Genomic DNA, 13,264 nt, shown 5'->3' on the forward strand with positions numbered 1-13,264 from the left:
ACATGTTGCGATGTCCATGAACATGCATTCACTGTTTCAGTTTTAACTGTGAAATTAATATGCCTATTAACACACATTACATTTTGTACTTCATATCCTTTAAAATGGCCTTCTTATGTGGGCAGTCTGTGAAGTTATGACTGAAACAACTAAATTCACAGAAAACAGAAAAGTGGGTGAACATGTATTACTTGCAGCATGCAATTACTGATCACAAGGGAAAAGGACTATGGGGGAGTCTCCGCTGTGGTAATCTCTGCAGTGGTTTACCTGGGGTGGGTGGGCACACAGGAGTGAGCCAGTCACCTCCCAGACTATAACAGCAGGACTGGAGCTTTCACATGGGTCCACCTTGTTGCAGTTCTGGCTCCAAGGACCTGTCCCCTGTGTTCACATACAGTACCTGCAGGGTACAGCATGTGCATGCACACCTTGCTGGTATGTGTTTAGCTATTAGAAAAACACTATGTTTAGTCTCCTGGGAGAATCAAATGCAATAGGAGAATTCAACATTAATTACATTTTATTTAAATCAGTCAGCTATTAAGTACATAGCTTGCAGTAGCTAAGAAAAAGCTAAAATCAACAAAAAGCCTGATTCATGGAGTGGGGTTGTTGTGGGCGATTCCATCATGGCATTACAACTTGGAGGGTTATGGAAAAATAATTTTTGTGCAGCTGCCAATGCCATTCATTATTTAGCTGCAAGTTTTGAGGCTTGCTTATCTTGCTTCTTTGCTTGTCATGGAAGCATTGTCAATTCATCATTAGCTCTGCGCGTCTTTTGTGTTGAGGTGGAAGTTTGGACATAAAAATAAAAAAAAGTTGCCAACTTTGATTCAAAATTGTCTTCAAACAACTGGAAGTAGGAGACTGGTGCTTATACAATTAGAAGACCATATCCCACTAAAATATACAGAATAAAAACATCTCTGAAAGAGTGTTTGTTTTTCCAGTAATCTACATAAATGTAGCGATGCTGACATTACTGTGACTGAAGTTACGACCCTTAAAATAAACAGTCCGAAAGCAACACTTTGCATTTACGTTATTTCAAAAATGTGAAAGACGCATATTGAAGTCTTAGCAGCAAAATAAAGTGATGCTTTTTGTGACTGACGTTACATGTGGTTGAGGAACCATGGGACAAAAAAGTAATAGAGACTTTTTCTTCAAAAGCTGAAAGCTTTGTAAATGAATCCATTAACTGTAATCTCAGTTAATTTGATACTGAAGGCCAGTCTGCATGTTTTCAAGGAGTTCTGAAATGTAGAGGAATTACAGTCTTTGTAATTAGTTAACTGATGCTTATTTGTGACCTTCTCGATCAAAATCAGGTGCATTTACCCCAAAACATATTTTGAGTTTTAGAAACAAATTGAAAGAAAAGAATTTAAGCTTTCTAATGATACCAAACCTATCTTTCTTCTCCAGATATCAAGGGAGTCGTGTCCCATTTCATTTTGAGTGCCACCAAACCATGCTTTTGGGAAAAATGGCTTCAAAGTTTTGTTGCGAGAGTTATGTGAGGCTGGTATATGAAACTCTGGCTACGTCTCATTATCTTTATGTATAAACCCTTTACTCTGAACATTTACTCTTGACATTAAGACATACAGACCATGAAAGCAAATACACTCAGTGATCACTTTATTAGGTAGACCTGTACACCAGCTTGTTAATGCAAATATTTAATCAGCCAATCATGTGGCAGCCACTAAATGCATAAAAGCATGTAGACATGGTCAAGAGGTTCAGAGGTTTTTGAGACCAGATGTCAGAATGGGAGGGAAATGTAATCTGTGACAATGTGACTTTGACCGTGGAATGATTGTTTGTGCTAGGCGGGGTGTATAGATTATCTCTGAAACTGCTGATCTCCTACGATTTTCACTCATAACAGTGTCTAGGGTTTGCAAAGAATGGTGCGAAAAATAACAGTTCTGTGGGCAGAAATCCGTTGTTAATGAGAGGAGTCAGAGGAGAAGGGCCAGACTGGTCGAAGGTGACAGGAAGGTGACTAACCACGCATTACAACAGTGATATGCAGAAGAGCGTCTCTGAACACACATCGTGTCAAACCTTTAAATGGATAGGCTACAGCAGCAGAAGACTTGAGTCTGAAGTGTATTGAATACTTTATTAAGTGCTTGTTGAGTGTATATTAACATGTAGCCACAAACAAAGCTCATGTGGTTGTTTGTGACTGGTGAACGGTGACAAGCTGACTAACCTCCAAACAAAGCGCAACTTTGACAATATTTTTACTGAATTTATTGAATTTGGCATTAGGACATGCAGATTATGAAAGCCAAGATATTGTTCTATAAAATGAAGATGAAAGCCTAAAACAGCCAAAAATGAACATTTTTACATAAACATTGACTTAATCCTGATTATGGTAGAATGGGTCAACTTTGTAAGGGCCACATTAAAAGAAAATAGGAGAGGCCCCAGAGTCCAAATCTATCATTTCAGAAACTATCAGGTCTCATGAAATAACCGCTCTCGTAAAATATTTTCTACAGTAAAAATTATTTATTTTGTCCATATCCACCTATTCACGGATTTGCCCTTATGGAGGTGGTCAACCTTGAGTATCTAAATAACTGTTCAACATCTCCTACAATGGGAAAGATTCTGAAAAACATTCTGATCTGAATGAAACTTATGTTTAAACTTCTCACAGACCACAGACCAAGTAAAAGGTCTCTACTGCTCTCTATTCACAATGAGCTCTTTCACCGTTTCTGTTTTTTTGGGAGATGGCAGTAGCAATTTGGCAAGTAAATATATACAGTATGCCAATTGTTAAGTGTAGTTAGCTGACTATAATGCAATTGCCCCAGTGCTGCTGAGAAATGCAAAATATATTTTTAGGCAAGTTTGACAAAGTTACAAAGCAAAGCAGCTATAAAGCAAGTAAAGGCTATACATTAAAAAAAAAATTTTGCTATTACGAGAGAAATCCAAGACTTCACATTTACAGTTGCCCAATAGAGTGTTTTGTTTCACTTAAGAATTCACACTAAATAAACGCCTCTTACTCCTAAAGTTATCATTTTGCCGGTTCCAGAACCTAGATGGTAATCAAGCTGGGTATGTTACCGTTTTGGTTGATGGATATTTTGTAGGCAGGGGCACAAGTGCTTGTGTACTGTTGAGTACTATACAGTATTCGATAACTTAGCCTCCTTAATAAATGCAAGTGGTCTTAGTTTCATATGGATTTAGCAGTTTGGTATTTATGGGTAACACTCTTCTGGAATCCTTACTCCACTGTCTTCATTTCAGCAACAATTGTGACCCTGGAGCAGTGGAACTTTCAGCATTGTTGGCTTCATCAAGGTTACAGGCAATGATGCTGAAGTCCCACTCGATTCTCTCAGAATTCAAATGAAGAGGACGGTATAAGGTCTAATGATGCTTCATTGTGTTTATGAAATAGACTGACTGAATTAATGAATGTTAAAACAATGTTTTTATTGTGGTTGGAGTGCTGCATGTATCGTTTACAGTACATCATGTATTGTATTACGATGCTCCTATTGGTTGTTCGTTAGACGTCCATTGTCTGTAGTTGTAGCAGCTGTCACATTGCATGATTTTGGCCCGAAATATGTGACACTTCCGTCAGAGGCTAAATCAGCTGTGGGAATGTCACACAGATTTCCAAGACGGCCAATTTTGGCTCGCTATAAAATAATTATTCTGCAATTTGCAAGTTTTATCTGCAACTGCAGACTCTTAGCAAAAATTTCACAGTGTATACCCAGCTTAAGGTACCAAGCCACATCTTTTTATCATTTTGATACTGATGTGCCAAGTGACCAGTTCCATTAGTGTGCTGAATGAAACTGCTAATGACTACTGAGTCCCAGCAACTGTATGAATGATGTCATGTGACCTTGATGTACCAGAAAGTTTCCGAATTAACTGTTGCTATTTTTGATTCGTTATAAATACAGGTTACAGGTTTATCCAATGAAAATATGCTCTGACAAGAAACAAGAAACTAGACTAGACAAGAAACTTTTATTTATTTTATTATTTTATAAAGTTATGGTACTTCAAGGAACGGTGTGGTTACTGTATGTTGATATATGAAGCTGCAGCACAGTTTTCTTCAGTCGTGCATTGCATGTGCCATTGGAAATGGTTAGAAATAACAGTAAGATTAAATGCTATTTTATAGAATAACCTGTTATTCTAAACTCAGCCTCTATATATGGTGGTATAACATTGCTGTACTGGTACCTTTGAAGTTTCTTCAAATGCATTTGTTTTACTTTAGAACTCTAAATAGATTTATACCAGTCACTGTAAATCCAACAGAGACTTCTGTAAATATCTAAAATATCCTTCACACTACTGAAAGAAACAGTCTTGGCCAGTCAAAATGTACACTAAAACTGAAATAATATCATAAAACACCAGAAAGAGAACATCACTTTACATTGTTGGTGTGACTACTAGTTACCTTCAATCTCTCCCTCTAGTATCTGGCATTTGTTATTTTCCATTGTCATTTCCCCTTTGTCCCTTTTGTAGCTTTGCAGGAGCCCTCTGCATTGACATACATGTTGAGTAATTGGCTGTGCCTGAGGTAATTGGCTTTAACCTTGCAATTCTACGCTGACGAGTGTATCTGTGCATGTACGCGTCTCCCTGGCTGAAGGTTGTCAGGAAGGTTGTGCGGAGAGCGAGCCAGCTGCCGGCAGCTGCTGCTCAGGGAGGATGTCCGTGAAGGACGGAGCAGGTGTGTGGCGTCTGGGGACAGCGGCGAGGGGTCTAAGGGCAGGTGGGGAATAACAGCGGCAGGAGGAGCAGAAGGCTCTCTGACGCTGCTGTGGATAAATCTCCATTAAAGTTCCCACATTTCCACTGGACAACAGGGTGCTGGCTCGCGCCAGCCTGAGATGGGCACGGCGAGGTGGAGCTTTCACAACTTTACCTGCACCAGCGTATACGCCACTGATGGCCTGTACCTGGCGATACTCTACAACCTGTTTTTTTAGAGCCAGTTTGTGGTGCATATACACTCACTGAGCACTTTATTAGGAACACTATACTAATACTGGGTAGGGCCTCCCTTTGCTCTCAAAACAGCCTCAATTCTTTGCGGCATGGGTTCCACAAGATGTAGAAAATATTCCTTTGAGATTCTGTTCCATGTTGACATGATTGCACCACGCACTGATTTGTCAGCTGCAAATTCATGCTGTGAATCTCTTGTTCTACCCACATCCCAAAGGTGTTCTATTGGTGACAGGGAAGGACACCAAAGGACACAAAGAACATTGAACTCATTGTCATGTTCATGATACCAGTTTGAGACTACCTTTTCTTTGTGACATGATGCATTATCATGCTGGAAGTATCCATTAGAAGATGGGTACATGAGGGGATGCACATGGTCAGCAACAATACTCAAATAGGCTGTGGCATTCAAGCGATGATTGATTGGTATTAACTGGCCCAACGTGTACCAAGAAAACATTCCCCACATCATTACTCCACCGCCACCAGCCTGGACTGTTGCAGGTTGGGTCCATGGATTCATGCTGTTGGTGCCAAATTCTGACCCTACCATCTGTATGCCTCACCAGAAATTTCATCAGACCAGGCTACGTTTTTCCAGTCTTCAAATGTCCAGTTTTGGTGAGCTTGTGCCCACTGCAGCCTCGGCTTTCTGTTGGCTGATAGAAATAGAACCCGACATGGTCTTCTGCTTTTATAGTTGTATGTAATATGTAATCTAGTCCATCCACCTCAAGGTTCGACATGTTGTACATTCTGAGATGCTTTTCTGCTCACCACAATTGTACAGAGTGGTTATCTGAGTTACGGTAGCCTTTCTTTCAGCTGGAACCAGTCTGGCCATTCTCCATTGCCATCTATCATCAACAGGGCATTTGCATCCACAGTACAATGTTTGTGAACAATTGGTGAGGTCACCTCCCACACCAGTTTTTTCATGGAATAACTCGGAGATCATCCCACTGGCCAGCATGCTTTCTTTAATATATTATTTTAATGGTGAGCTTCTTCTTTCTCCTGACTTTGACTCCACGGAAAGAAGCTTTGGTTCCTAACAGTTTGTCTTTATTATCTTCATACTTGATGTGTGTTAGAGGAGCTGAGACATGCACTGGAAATGTTCCCCTAATGGGCTTCAGGTCAGTATGTGTCATTCCTGCTTGCTGGTGACTCATGTTAAGGATATAGCACACCTAATGGGACTGTGACGGTGAGTGTAGCAGACAGGTAATGTCCATGAAGAGGTCTGCTGTGTGGCTTCATTGAACAGACAGATGACTGAGTTGCAGAGATGGGAGGTGTTCAGTGTTCCAGGCAGTAAGAGGTGGTGAGAAGCCTTAGTGTGCACATGGATGGAACAGGTAGTGGAAGCCACACAGCAGACCTCTTCATGGACATTACCCCTTCAAGGTGCTGGCCAGATAGCCCTTGAAGAAGAGGTGTTATAGTCAACGGTGTTTCCTTCTTGGATGAAAAAGGCTGAATGTTTAAATGGTGAAACTGTGGAGTCCTCACACCACATTGGGCTACATTGCATAACCTCAGCATTAGAGCTACACTGGGGGTCAAACTACAGGAGCTTTGCCTGGAAGCTATGCTGGCGGTGATGCTACAGGGTCTTAGCCATGCTATAGGAGCAGTGTTATCGCATAGTTTATAGAGTAAACCTGGGTATACAGTGGGAGCAATAATTATTTGATCCCTTGCTGATTTTGTAGGTTTGCCCACTTACAAAGAATGGAACTGTGTAGAATTTTAATCATAGGTACATTTTAACATTGAGAGACAGAATATCACAAAATAATCCACAATTATAACATTTATTTAGTTATAATTTAGGTCTGGAGACTGGCTAGGCCACTCCAAGACCTTAATATGCTTCTTTTTGAGCCATTCCTTTGTTGCCTTGGCTGTATGTTTTGGGTCATTATCATGTTGGAAGACCCATCCACGACCCATTTTCAGTGCTCTCACTGAGGGAAGGAGGTTGTCACCCAAAATTTCTTGGTACATGGCCCCATTCATCCTCCCCTCGATACGGTGAAGTCGTCCTGTCCCCTTAGCTGAGAAACACCCCCAAAGCATAAGGTTTCCACCTCCATGCTTCACAGTGGGGATGGTGTTCTTGGGGTTGTACTCAGCATTTCTCTTCCTCCAAACACGGCGAGTCGAGTTGATGGCAAATAGCTCTATTTTGGTATCATCTGACCACATCACCTTCTCCCAAGCCTCCTCTGGATCATTCAGGTGTTCTTTGGCAAACTTCAGACGGGCTGTACATGTGCCTTCTTCAGCAGAGGAACCTTGCGCGCGCAGCAGGATTTTAATCCTTCACGGTGTAGTGTGTTACTGATGGTTCTCTTCGTGACTGTGGTCCCAACTGCCTTCAGGTCATTAACAAGCTCCTCCTGTGTAGTACTGGGCTGATCCCCAACCTTTCTCATGATCATTGATATCCCACGAGGTGAGATCTTGCGTGGAGCCCCAGACCGAGGGAGATTGGCGGTGACTTTGTGTTTCTTCCATTTTCTAATAATTGCTCCAACAGTTGTTAACGTCTCACCAAGCTGCTTGCTTATTTTCTTGTAGCCCATCCCAGCCTTGTGCAGGTCTACAATTTTGTCCCTGATGTCCTTAGACAGCTCCTTTGTCTTGGCCACGGTGGAAACGTTGGAATCTGATTGATTGTGTGGACAGGTGTCTTTTATACAGCTACATAATGATGTAACGAGTTGACACAGGTGTTTTGGATAATGAGTTGAGATTAGGAGTGCTTCTTAATGGCAGACTAATTGGTCTGTGGGAGCCAGAATTATTGCTGATTGGTAGGGGCTCAAATACTTATTTCATTTAAAAATACGATAATACATTTATAAAATGTATATGATGTTGTTATTGTGGATTCTTTTGTGATATTCTGTCTCTCAATGTTAAAATGTACCTATGATTAAAATTCTACACAGTTCCATTCTTGGTAAGTGGGCAAACCTACAAAATCAGCAAGGGATCAAATAATTATTGCTCCCACTGTAGCTGCCACACTCCACCATTGAGCTTAATTATGTATTTGACTGACACTGGTGTCTCTCCATCCACACTATTTTGTGAATCGTAAGTCTATTTTGTGAATAGCAAAAACAACACGTGTTTTACGCATCGCAAAACAACAAATCCCATTTAGCACAAATCATTTTTGTGCCATTTTTTCCAGTACAGTAGGGGAAAAAAAAACGGGTTTGTACGTAGGTGTCTGGAAAAAACTGCAAGTGTATGCACTAACAAAATTAAGGTATCCACTGCTAATCAGGGGATGAGTAGCTCATGACCAATTGTGGAGCTGATCACAGCTCTGAAGTCAGACTTTGCATTCCTTCAGGTCATACCTAAAGCTCATCGCTAGCCTCTAGCTAACTTGGTAGTTAACTAGAGGTAGTCACAGCTAGTTTTGTGAACATAAAATTGTGATTTTCACTGATTAGTTATTAGTCTCAATTTCATTTTAATGCCTCTCTGACAAACAAGCAAATGAGACCATCACATTAAGTATAAAGCAAGACTGCACACTAGCCCATTTGCTCCTGTATAACATGAATTTATTAACACCAGAAAGTAAGCGTAATGGCTTCACGTTATCTGTGTTAATAAATTAACATTATATGGGAAGATATACAGTGTGTGGACCCTTTTTACTTAGGAATATTGTGGGATAGATATTCGATCAGATTGAAGGATATTTGGAGCACAGAGGAACTCTTGTGAAATGGATATTTAATCAGACTGAAGGATGTTTGGAGCATACAGGGTAGGATTGTGGTATAGATAGTCAGATAAGAATGTTTGGAGCAGAGAAGAGGATTGTTGGGTAGATATTCAGTCAGACTGGAGGATTTGAAGTAAAGAATGGAGGATTAGAGAAGAGGATTGTGGGATAGATGGATGCTGATGAAGCTGGAAGTGGTATCATGGAGATGCTGGATTAACTGGTCTTTCAGTTCTCATCACCTTTAGTCAACAGTAATGGTTGGGTAAATGGTAAATGGCTGGCATTTATATAGTGCCTTTATCCAAAGTGCTGTACAGTTCATACTTCTCATTTACCCATTTACTCGCATACCAATGTTGATTGGCTGCCATGCAAGGCACCAACCAGCTTGTCGGGAGCATTTAGGGGTTAGGTGTCTTGCTCAGGGACACTTCAACACAGCCCGGGCGGGGGATCGAACCGACAACCCTCCAACTGCCAAACGACTGCTCTTACCGCCTGAGCCAATGTCGCCCCAATGTCGCGGTTGGGCTATGGGATTGGAAATTTGTTTGCTTTTCTGGGATTGTATGTGTGTTTAAATGCAATCAGGTGTCTGTGCATGTGTGTGTGTTTCTGTGTGTACACTACAGTGCATGAATAAACGCAGTCAGGGTTCGTCTGGCTGGTTGGACTGTAATGGCTGTGCAGTCTATAATCCAGTTCTGGGCTGGCGTGTATGCAATGTGTGTGAGCCTTTGTCCCTGCAGGCAGTCAAGCTCGTAGAAGGGAGGAGAGAGTGAGAGAGGAATGGAGAGTGAGGAAGCGAGTTTATCACTGATGAGTTATGGCTTTGCTTCAGAATGGGATTTGCATAATATGCCTGGTAGATCAGTGGGCCTTTTTTTAGCTAGCGGCCACAAACAGGAGGTCTTAAAAGGGGGAGCCTGTGTGTGTGTGCGTGTGTGTGTGTGTGTGTGTGTGTGTGTGTGTGTCTGTCTGTCTGTCTGTGTCTATGCCTGTGTGTGTGTGTGTGTGTGTGTGTGTGTGTGTGCGTGCGTGTCTGTGTCTGTGTGTCGTGAGTGTGTGTCTGTTTTTGTGAGTGTGCGCCTGTGTGTGCATGTACATTTTTTTGTACTTGCATGTGTACATGCTGGCCTGTGTCTCTACATGTTTTTTTTCTGTGTGCATATTTCTACATATGTGTGCACCTGTGTGCTGTGCACACATCGTGTGTAATTCTGTGCATTGGTGTGCGAGTGTGTATCTGACGTGCACTGCTCTTTTGTCTATGTGTGCCTCTGAGTGTGTGAGACACTGGGTGGGTCTTCTCCCTGTTTCACAGCCTCAGTCTGCCTTGTATAACACTAACGAGAGTGTGAGTGTTGCACTGCTGTTGACCCTATCTCCTGCTAACCTGTTAATTGGTGCTGAATGGTTTTAATTTATGGCTCTGTGTACAGGCAGTGTCCACAGTGATTAATCAAACTCTCCTCTCCTCTCTGGGATGATTACTATTCCTGGGCCTTTTTTAACATGGACATAAGAGCAATAGACATCTTGTCCATGTGTTTGCATGTTGAAGACACTTATGTACATTTAGCCCATTGTTTAATGTAATAAGAACTGAAATCCTATATGTCCTATGTCATATTCAGTTCCCAGAGTGAAGCTCCTTTAAGATTGCTATTGTGGCACTATTCCTTCGAAATTGTTTTCAAATTGTACATTTTATGTTCGAATGCGTTCCTATTTGTCTTCTGCAAATAAATATGAGTGTAGTGTTAAAACAGCAACTGTGAAGATGGTGACAAAGAATGATGAAACATTCTGCAGCTAGCTCCATCTGGGTTGTGTACATAGCGGAGTGTTTTAACTGCTTGTGATGACTCTTTGAAAGATGTTTTCCCTCTGTAGGAGCCCTAAGGATGGCTTTGTGAGACTGTGTATCCCCGCGGAAGTGTTTTGTTTATTTTTTATCAGTGTGCTGAGCAGATGCCCTGGGCGACATATGGAAATTACAGTGGGGATAATCCATTTATGCAGTTGGATATGTACAATGCATAAACCATGCAAATGAAGCACATTGCTCAAGGGTACATTAGCATCCCACCCAGGATTCGATCTGCAGAGCTTCTGGTTGCAGTCCATACTCCCACACCTCATCCCTCGTCTTCCATCCTCTGGGCTGCCAGGCTAAAATGAAAATACTTTGCCAAGCAGCCGTGTGTTGCTAACCTTTGCCGTAGACATCTCACTGGCCCATCACTAACCTGGATGCATCAGTAACCTGCGCCGTAACCGGTGTGTCACTAACCTGCTCTGTAGAGGATGTACCACTAACCCGCACAGTAGCAGGGAAGTAATCTGTAGTAGACAGCACATCAATTAACTTACCTGCACAGTAGCAAACCTCATGTCACTAACCCACACTGTAGAAAACGTCGTGTCACTAACCAACACTGTAGCAAACGTTGCGTCACTAACCCACACTGTTGCAAACGTCGCGTCACTAACCTACACTGTAGCAAACGTCGCGTCACTAACCTACACTGTAGCAAACGTCGCGTGACTAACCCACACTGTTGCAAACGTCGCGTCACTAACCTACACTGTAGCAAACATTGCGTGACTAACCCACTCTGTAGCAAGTGTCATGTCACTAACCCACACTGTAGCAAACGTTGTGTCACTAACCCACACTGTAGCAAACATTGCGTGACTAACCCCACACTGTTGCAAACGTTGCGTCACTAACCCACACTGTTGCAAACGTCACGTGACTAACCCACACTGTAGCAAATGTCGCGTGACTAACCCACGTTGCATCACTAACCAACACTGTCACATCAAAAACCGAAGCAGACTTTTTACTCTATCACATTACTGCAGGTGTCCCTGGTTTATTCATTCATGTAGCAAAATGTCTGGGCGATATGTCAGTTCCTGCACAAAAGTGATTTGACTTGGCCAATATTATTAATACTGCTAATCGCATTTTGCACTGTGGAAACTGTGTGCCAATTTTTTGTCTTCTCTGTTGGTTTACTCATCCATAATGGTGGTATGTTATGAGAAATGACTCATTTTTGTTTGAATGCCCCTTCACAGATAAAAGGCAAAACTCCAAAGTGATCACTAATTGATACCACCACCGTTCTCTGAGATTAATACTGAACAAGTTTCCGTGATAATCTTGTAAGACCATTTTGTCAGCGTGTATTCAATAAGTGTAGTTGCCTGCAGTTAATGAGTTTGCATAGTTAGTCATACATGTGGGCCAGGAATACAGTTAACATCATGGCATTGGAACTTTTTGCTCCTCTATTAATTCAGTTAACACTCCCTGGGGTTATTTCAATTTGAAAGTATTTTGATCTATCATTTGTCCGACAAAACATCATATTTCACATTTCTTTTAGATAAGTGGTAGCCTACTGCGGCATTGTCAGTGCGTGCGCGTGAGAGTGTCTAGATGACAGTCTCTCTGGCCTTTTTTTTTCTTTTTTTTTTTTTCTTTCGCCTCTCGAGTCACTCCGATTCAGACACCTCTGCCGTTGCCATGGCGACCGTGCCCTTGCTTCGCTGGAACAGAGGTAAAGAAAAAAAAAAAACGCCTTTCTCCCAGGCTCAGACATCCCCGTAAGCACACGCTGGGTGGTGGCGTTTCTACCCCCCCTCAGAACTGCGATAATCCGACTTTCGCAAAAAACCCTCCCTTGCAGGGGAGCGCGACGGAACCTCGACGATAAAAGGAGGCAACTCTCCCCTGCGCCTTCTCCCTGTTTCCGATGATTAATAGATTTTCTCTTCTGTTCGGATGGGAGTTGTTAATATTTATATTCAGCGCGAGGTGCAGGGTTTGACAGAGCCCCTTCATTAGGCTGTTTGCTGCCTTTATCTTTCAGCACTGTATGAATTCAAACCGAGTGTACGCTGTGAGTGACGTTTTAGGTTCTTTATAGTGTAAAAAATCTGCGCGTCCGTTTCCCTTTTCCTGCCACTATTGCTGTTAACCGGTGAATGAAGGGAAGAGGGAAAATTAATGGTGTCCCGTTAGGTCTATGATGCAGAGTTTGGGGAAGCGGACGCCTCTGGCGAAAACCCTGGCTGGCTCCACGCGGAAGGGAGGAGTGAGCTAGCCATAGGCTAGCACTGCTGGGTATGTTACACACAAAATACCAACAGTGCCTGTGATGTGGCCCCAATGATGTGGAGTGAATGTATAACTGGAGTGCAGAGAGTCGTATGCAATGCACACATGCACTCTACATATACGCACTTGTGTGCATACACACATGCACGTATAAACACACACACTCGCACACAGACACATTTTTACATGGCCAACAGCCCCCAGATATCACAGATGAATCGGCACCAATTTTTGAACAATTGACCGAAAACATCCCCTCCCTCTCTTCCCTTTCTTTTGTTTTGTGAAATGCTGCTGATAGCTGTGATATGCTCACCAATGTGGTG

At 42.2% G+C, this 13,264-nt stretch overlaps 1 protein-coding gene across 6 annotated transcripts in view; it reads left to right on the forward strand.

The window, feature by feature from the left end:
- Window positions 1-13,264, forward strand: part of bcl9 (BCL9 transcription coactivator) — a 59,802-nt gene that overhangs the window by 21,499 nt on the left and 25,039 nt on the right. The window contains exon 1 of one of the 6 annotated variants that reach the window (XM_061236363.1): window positions 12,889-12,944. The exons of the other annotated variants lie outside the window; for them this stretch is intronic. The gene's annotated coding sequence lies outside the window, so the exon portion shown is untranslated. Of the gene's footprint in view, window positions 1-12,888; window positions 12,945-13,264 lie in introns of those variants that run through there. 6 annotated transcript variants of the gene reach the window in all.

Source organism: Conger conger, chromosome 3, assembly GCF_963514075.1.
Source record: "Conger conger chromosome 3, fConCon1.1, whole genome shotgun sequence".
NCBI classification, from domain to species: Eukaryota; Metazoa; Chordata; class Actinopteri; order Anguilliformes; family Congridae; genus Conger; species Conger conger.